General features: G+C 61.2%; 1 protein-coding gene across 8 annotated transcripts in view; it reads left to right on the top strand.

The window, feature by feature from the left end:
* The first annotated feature begins 476 nt into the window (after window positions 1-476).
* The window catches only part of MBNL1 (muscleblind like splicing regulator 1), a 67,386-nt gene continuing 61,862 nt past the window's right edge, over window positions 477-6,000 (top strand). For 2 of the 8 annotated variants that reach the window (XR_005257937.1, XR_005257932.1), the window contains exon 1: window positions 477-706. The gene's annotated coding sequence lies outside the window, so the exon portion shown is untranslated. The other 6 variants (XR_005257936.1, XR_005257931.1, XR_005257938.1 and 3 more) reach the window with 6 other exon arrangements.

Genomic DNA, 6,000 nt, shown 5'->3' with positions numbered 1-6,000 from the left:
CTGCGAGCCCCCCGCTCCAGCTGCGGGGCACAGCTGGCACAGCCGGGCAGAGCCACGCGGCCCTTCCCTGCAGCCTGCCCGCAGCCCCGGGCCGTGCCCAGCGCCGGCCGGGAGCCGCTGCACGGGTGTTCCACAGCCGGCGTGGCCACTGAGGACGGGCACCGCGGCGTTTTCCCCTGCGCGGAGCGAGGGACGTTTCCCGCTGGCTCTGAGCGCAGCAGAGCTTTGGGTGGAAGGGCGGCTGCCTTCGGAAGCCTGCAGCTGGTGGTAGCCCCAGCAGAAAGAGCACGAAGGGGCCGGGAAGTGCCTGGCCGGCGAGGCCAGCCGTGCTGCGGGCGCGGGCGGCCGTTATCTGCGGCTCGCAGCAGGAAGGAGTCCCGGGCACCGCCCCAGGCATTGCCCCATTTCCAGGGAGCGCGGGCGATGGCCCCTTGGGCCCGTGTCCCCCCCAGCTCCAGCAGATTAACGGGGCACGGGGAGCCTCCGCAGCGGCGCGCTCCCCACCGCGGCTCCGTGTCCCCGAGGTGCGCTCCCGCCAGCGAGCTGGGCTGCGGCGCCATGCAAAGCACTTCCTCTGCCAGGCCCTTTTTTGCGAGCAGAAAGTAATTTTTGCTTCCTTAAGAAAATACAAGTGCAAAGCCCAGCCCGTGGCCGTGGTTACCGCTGCAGGAAGGGCTCACTTCACTCCCCTGGCCCCCTAGGTTTGGTAAGTGTCATTCTCCGGGCTGTCACCGCTTCCCCAGGCCGGGCCACGGTCGCAGAGAGCAGCGGGCTGTAATTGGCCCCGCGGCACCGGGGCGGTGGCTGTGCCAGCAGCGCACCGCGCAGCAGCCCCGGGGGCACCGAGGCTCCGGGCCCAGGTGGGGCTCGCAGCAGGACAGCGCCGGGCACGGACGGTGAGTTGCTCGCAAAGCTGGACGGTCTCGTTGTCGCCTTTCGTTGTGCTGCTTTCGCATGTGCGCCTCGCTAGCGTGAATTAGTGAAGCTTTGAATAATTTATCGGAGAAATGAACTCTAAATGCGAGATGTTTCTAGGCAAGGCATGACTCACAAAACTCTGTGGCTCTGAAGAGCATTAAAAGTTGCAGTCAGACCTACCACAGACCCTCCGTGGCGCGTGCTGGGGGTCCACTGGGACCCCTGTGGCGTGGAGCTGCACCCCGAGTGAGCACCAGCCTGCTCCCAGGGACACGTGGAGCAGACACGGCGCGGGAGCCACCGCCATGGCGCCGGGGTGTGCATCTTCTCTTTCTTCTGCTTTTACTACAGTTTTATCCACTCATCACCTGCGGTGCTTACTGCGCTGGGAAAGTTGAGAGAGGCTCTCACATGCTGCCAAGAGCCCTTGAGCTGGTTTAACATCTGTTGCGTTCCGGTGGTAGAGCGGACACAGGGCCGGCGAGGCACCCCCGCCATGGCTGTGCTCCACTTTGGGTGCATTTCCCCCTGGGGCCGAGCGCTGCCCCTCCGCAGGGTCCTGCTGGCCAGGCGAGGCAGGTGGGTGTCCATCCCTGGAGCGTGGCTCCTCAGCCCTGCTCTGGCACTCTGGGGGGCTGCTGGTTAAGCACATGTGAGACTGAAATGGCATTAATCCTCTGAGAGCGACCCTCAGCTTCCTACCGTGAAATCCGCTGCTGCTGGCGAACGTCCCGCCAGTTTTCCATGGCTACACACCACGGTGGATCACACACAGCAGCCATGGGGTGAGCACCCACGCTGCTTCCATGGGGCTGGGGGAGTGACCAGGTGCTGCTGGAGGGGCTCCAGCATGAGCTGCATGGCAGGAAAGAAATCTCCTTTGCAGAAAGTGCCAAGGCTATAATGTGTATCACAATTAGTGCAAAAGCTGTAGTGAGTATCACAATTATTTGCTGGGAATTGCACTGTGGATTTTTCTCATTTGTGTGCTTGTAGACTAGGAGAGATTGTAAGCATCTTATTGCTTTCAACAAAAATACTATCACACAGGAGTTGCAGGAGGGTTTAAAATAAAAGGACAGAACGGTGTAAGGGCCAGGTCATAAATTTGTGTGTTATATTTACAGAGATGCACATGATGAGCTCGTTAAAGCAGAAACACTGTGCTCTGGCCTGGCGGGAAGCCGTGGCTGCGTGGCCGTGCAGCAGCCGCGGGAGCGGGTCCGGAAGAGCAGGGAGGCAGCAGGGCCTTCTGTGGCAGCAGCACTGGAGCCTGTGTCAGACCTTTTTGGGGAACTTGAGCTTCACCAGTGTTGCACAAATAAGGGCATCAGGAAGCAAACGGCTTCTCCAGGGTTGCAGTCGTGTTCAGTCCGGGTTTGAAGCAACTCGTGTGCCAGCCTTTAATAAAGGCTCAAGGAGGGAAGGAAAATCAGAGGGTAGGTTGATTTAGTGACTGCTGTATTGCAGCTATTTGGTGAGATAAAATGAAGACACGGGACACACTCGGAGCCCAGGTGGATTTGCACTGTGGTTTCTGTCTATGTGTGAGGCCGGGTACGGAGCCCCCCATGCTCCCCATGGGTGGGAGCCCTGCAGTGAGGAGGTGTTTTTGTTCTGCTCGAGGTGCAGCTGTGAAGAGGATGCCCACAGGCACCCTCGTGTCAGGCCCTGGGACACAGTGGCCCCAGTGCCACGTCCGGGTGACCACTGGCCCTGCTGGCTGCCGGGCCCAGAGGGAAGGGCAGGCAGCTTGGCACCGATTTCACAGGTCAGCCTCTCACCTCAACAGCACCAGGGCTGCACTGACTCAGCCGGGAGAGCTCCTCCTTCTCGCTCCACTCGCAATAGCACACAGGGACTCTAAAACACAAAGTATCCCTCAAAAACTTTTCTCAGCACACAGTGTTTCTCTTTGTCCTCGAGCACTGATCTGTCTTCTGGGCCGAGAGGCATGCAGTGCCGGGTGTGCAGTGACATATTTCTTTATCTTTGCTGTAAGACAATTAGTCTGTTGGAATTGCAGGTGGTGATTGTTGCTGGTACTGGATGATGACCTGGGAGACCCCTGGATCTGAAATTTCCTTATGGTTTCCTCTTTACCCTGCCCTGCCTGGACATTCTGTTATGACAGAGCTTGTGCCTGACATCCATGCCCTAGGGTTTGATCCCCTGTGATCTGCATAAACCGATGTGAATGGAATGCATTCACTTTTTGGGATACAGTGAGAAATGCCATCACTGTGCCCAGGACACAGCTCCAGCCTCCCAGCGCCAAGACACTGTCCCACGCCATTATTTAAGAATTCGGGCAGGGAGGAGTTTGTGCAGAAACTTTGTGACCAGAACAAGGGCTTTGAGAACGCCGAGAGCGGTGATGTCGGCTCTCAGGGAGGAAATGGCCCAGGGAGCTCTTTGTGCTCGAACGGGAACAGGAAGAGCACAAATGGCCCCGGACAATGTTCGCTCCCAGGGCCCGTCGGGGCTGCGCAGCCAGGGACATCTGCGCTGCCCCACAGTGAGGCAGGTAAATACAAAATACCACGGGATACCGGTTGGCATGGATTCCGTCCTGGATTGAACTTCCTTGAAACGCAAGTGTAAGAATACGACATTTTTGTGAAAGAAAATGGAATGCTTCTGTGTCCTTTCAGTCTGCCGTTTGTAGCAAAAGGCCATCAGAGCTAAGCAGCAGGTATCAGAAAGCTCTCCCAGCCAGTGAGGGGCCGGCACTCCCTCGGGCATGTGGCACACCCGGCTGCTCCCCAGGCTGGCCAGCTCGGAGCAGGGATGCTCACTAAACCCATTCTGTTTCCAAAGTGCTGCCTGCTCGTTGCAGGGGTGATTAGAGCACAAGAAAAGCAAAGTTAATTATATCCCCTCCAGGCTGTGCAATAAGAACAAAAAGCCTCATGAAGGAAGCAGCTGAAGTTAGATCTTGAGACCAGGTAACAAAATCTGTCTCCCAAAATCAAGTGAGGAATTATTTGTCATTACTTCACCTCCCAAAGCATAACCCTCTGCTTAGGTGTCTGTGTTTAAAGATGTTTAACACTACGTGACACTGGAGATAAACTCTTTGTCTCTTTCCTTGTCTCTTTTCAGTTCGTTTGTCTTTCCTAAACTGTGGTTAGCACCACAGTGGCTTGACGAGCTCTTTGCACATGGCCCCGTGTGCGTGTCCTGGCGGGGGACACACCGATACCCCCCCGGCTAATCGAGACTATTGCGTCTCCTTTTCCCCGCTCTGCTCCCGGTGTCACCCGCACGGCAGGACCGACACGTGCCCTGTGACCGGGGCAGAGCCGAGCTGCCGCCCCGGCGGCGGGCCTGCCGCTCGGGAGGGCCGGGCTGCCGATGGTGGGTGCCGGGGAGCCCTGCCAGCCCCGCAGCAGCCGCGGAACCGACCGCTCTGCACCGCGGCTCGAGCCGACACGGAGGAAGAGCGGGCGGCGGGAGGACAGCAGGGTCCTTCTGCCTGCTTTGGGAAGCAAATCCTCAGAGGATCGCGTCCCCAGGACCGGCGTTAGCGGGGCCAGGAGCAATCGCGCTGGGCGCCCGGGCCGGGGCAGCGCCGCCCGCCCCCAGGCCGCCGCTGCCGTGCCTCCCCCGGCCGGAGGCGGCGGGGCCGGGCACGTGTGCGGGCCCGGGCTCGGTGACTCATGAGGCGCCGGCCGCTCCGCCGCGGGGAGGATGAGGGAGGGCGGCCCCGGGGGAGGGCAGCCCGCCGCGCCGCCGCCCCGCTCCGCGCCTTCCCCTCGCTCCCGCGGCGCCCGGAGCGCGGAGCCGCACCGGGATTAGGTGAGCGCGGCCGGGCCGGGGCCGGGGCCGGGGCCGGGGCCGGGGCCGGGGCCGGGCCGGGCTCCCCGCGGGCCCGGGGCTGCCGGCGGGGCCGGGGCCGGGTGGCGCTTCCGGGCGGGGCGGGGGCGGCGGCGGAAGCGGGCCCGGGGCTGGCGCGGGGAGCCCGGGCCGCCGCTGCTCCGCCCGCCGCGCCGGCGGCACCGTCAGCATGAGCCGCCGAGCCGGGCGGGCCGCGCCGGCAGGGCCCCGCCGGCAGCGCCGGGGTGAGTGCGGCGGCAGGCCCGGCGGCGGGGGGAGGCGGGCGGCGGCCCTGCGGGGAAGGGGGGCTCGCCGGGCTCCGCGGGCAGCGGGGGCAGCGTCGCCGCGCTCGGCGGGCCGGGGACGGGACCTTCCTCGGGCCGGGGCCGGGGCGCGTCCCTTGGGCAGCGCCCGGCGCGGCGCTCCCCACGCGGGTCCCCGCCGCAGCCCGGGCCCGCCCGGCCGCGGGGCGAGCGTCGGTGCCGCCGGGCCGGGCTCGGCCGCGGGCCGGGGCTGCCCGCTGGCGCGGCGCCGTGCCGGGGCCGGCGGGACCCGGCGGGGCGGGCGGCAGCGCCCCGTGCGCGCTCACCGCACGGCCTGGCCCGGCAGCTGCCGCGGCCAGAGAGGAAAGAGAGCTTTTTGTTTCCTTTTGGGAGAAAGTTCTTGAATTCGGAACTTGGGTTTGCAGGTGCAGACACGTCACTTTGTTAAGACGTTGGTATAGTGGAAAAGTGCAGGGATGTTTGTGTAAAATGGTTGTCTTGGGAAAATATGTGATTGTTTGTTTTAGAAAGAAATAATTTCTTTTGGTGATTTTTTTTTTTTTGAGGAGGGGAATATATTCCCCAGAGAAAGGGAGAAGCAGGACATGGGTGACAGATAATGAAGTACAGGAGAGCAGGTTCAGGGAAGGGATCTAACGGGAAAGAGGGATGGAAGTAAAGAATAGTAACGGTGAATAACTTAACTGGGTTATATCTTTTTTTGGCACTATGGAGAAGGGGTTCTAATGAAACGACAACATATTGCAAAGTGACAAGGAAATTATTTGCATAATGAATAATTAACCGATGGCACTTGTTGCTGCAGGGGAAGTTTGGGGTGAGAGCTGAGGACAGGTTGCAGGCTTCCCTGGGGCTGGCTGCATGTGACACTGACCCTGGGCAGGCCCACTGGCATAGAACAGTATTATGATAATTTGAAGGAGATACAAGAGGAAGAAATGAAAGGCTTGGCAGCCCCGTGCTCACTGCAATGGTGACA

Source organism: Motacilla alba, chromosome 9 (assembly GCF_015832195.1).
Source record: "Motacilla alba alba isolate MOTALB_02 chromosome 9, Motacilla_alba_V1.0_pri, whole genome shotgun sequence".
Lineage (NCBI taxonomy): Eukaryota > Metazoa > Chordata > Aves > Passeriformes > Motacillidae > Motacilla > Motacilla alba.
This window is presented reverse-complemented; position numbering and strand designations above follow the sequence as displayed.